The following is a 2,174-nucleotide window of genomic DNA, read 5'->3' on the forward strand; positions in this document are numbered from 1 at the left end:
ACATATTATCATGTGTTCTATGATCACACATAGATGCATGGGTTGTCTGCAGTTATCTTAAGTAAAAGAAGCATTCACTTTTCCAGATCAAGGACAAGACCCAAGATGCGAGTTCTTGAAACAACTGACTAGGGATACTCATTGAAAATTCCTGTGATCCTATGATATGTTGAAATACAGCTAATGTCTTAAATATTATATGTCTTTATTGGAGAAATATGAATTGGAAAAATTAATCTTGCAAAACACAGAAATTAATCAGAACATGCAAAGTATATTTGGTTATATTATACAGCTTGATAGGTGTTTATTTTCTATTTTGCCAAATAACAAGAGAAACATGTTGCATGTTACATGTATAACAAACCATTGGATTTATCTTAGTTTTTGGGATATTATAGTTTACATGGTATGTTAATAAACCTGTAGAATTACTTTTAGATATATTTGAATCAGAGAATTTCAAATTGTGTATCATAACAAGCTTGTTAGCATTTATAGGAACAAAATGCATATTTTGTTCTGGAAACATGATATGGGCTTTTGTGTATGAATCTAAAAATTATCCCAACAAACATGTTAGGGACAGTATCCCAGCAAAAATGACACTTCAACATTACCTTGTCCATTGTCATTTAGCATGATTTTTAAGACTAAAATTATAAAATACTATAGAGAGCATTTTTGTTATTTGGGAATTTATCTTTTAAAAATGTCATGTTCTTAAAAAAACTATGCTAAATTATTTTTCTACTAGAAAAGTGTTAAAGTAGTGTTTTAAGTTGAAAGCCTAGTAATACTACTTTACAGTATTAAATCTTTGATGACTTAAACTGTAGAGGATAGTTTATGTACCCTAACTTATAAGTGAATAAATTGTCTAATAGAAGATTTGTTCTGGTGAAATCTGTCATTGCTGATTAAAGAGAGAAAAGGCACAGAGCTTGCAGAAAGTAAGGTGTGGATAAAAATAGAGAATTGGGAATAGACCACTTTATACCCTTATGTTCTTCAACTGTTATGCCTTTATTAGTCTATAGAGTCAACAATGACAGAATTTCTGAATTACGTGAATGAGAAGTATAGAATGTTCATCACAGCTGGCTTCTAGGGAGAGCTCAAATTCTTCCTGCACATGACCTGCCCCACTGCCAAATCTATGTAAATGGAAGCATCTTGTCTACATGTGAGGTTTACTAATGTGATAATTTTCCTCAGTAGCGAATAACGAGAAATTTTGGGTTTGTTTCTTATACTTGTTCCATTCTTCTCTGTTCTTTAAGTTTGTCCTTAACCATCAGATCTAGAAACTTTAAAAATATCTATGATTTTTTCCTTTTTGAATTTCTAGAAATTTTCTTTACTAGGATCTGGTCTGGGTTTATTTGTTGTGGACACCCCAAGAAGCCTTCTGAATATCCCCGGGGACCCTCAAGAGGTTGGGCTCCCAGTACTTCTCCACCATGAGAAACCTTTCTGAAGAAGATTTTTAAAAGAATACTAGCCTCACTTAATTACCACATTAATATTCTTATTACTGGTCGATATTCATTTATTAGGCATTATTTCTGTTTCCTGATGGGATCCTTCTTTTCTTTCACTTTCTGCTATGCAGCTCTCCCTCTGCTGCTGGGTCCAACTTTCCCCCTATTATTCTGCATGCTTCTCATCAAAGTCCATCCCGGCACAGGTAAAATTACTACTCACATATAATTAGGTAGGTCATTCCTAAAAATATACAATTTTATTGTATGCCAAGAAAGAAGTTAATGAGTTATGGGTGTACTATTCATTTTCTCTTGGACTATGCCTATAATTCTTTTCAAGTTGTCCAAGATGCAGAAGATTTTTTCTGATCCCGTGTTCACAGTGATGAATTCAAGAACACTAACAATAGCTCTCATTTATTGAGGCTTTACCAAGCTCCAGGCACTGTTCTAGGCATTTTACTTTGTTTTAATACAACAACAAGCCTAAGAGGTAAGCAATATAGGTGTCCCCATTCTAAAAACGAAGGAACTGAGGCACAAAGAGGTTTATTAAGTGGCTCAAAGTCACATAGTAAGTGGTGACGCTGGGATTGCGGCAGAGGCAGTGTGGCTCCAGTCAGAGTCCACATCATTGATGACTGTGCTGTGCTCTCTCTCCAGGGACGCCTTGGATCTTAAATAGGT

Source organism: Propithecus coquereli, unplaced genomic scaffold, assembly GCF_000956105.1.
Source record: "Propithecus coquereli isolate 6110/MARCELLA unplaced genomic scaffold, Pcoq_1.0 Scaffold227, whole genome shotgun sequence".
Taxonomy (NCBI): domain Eukaryota; kingdom Metazoa; phylum Chordata; class Mammalia; order Primates; family Indriidae; genus Propithecus; species Propithecus coquereli.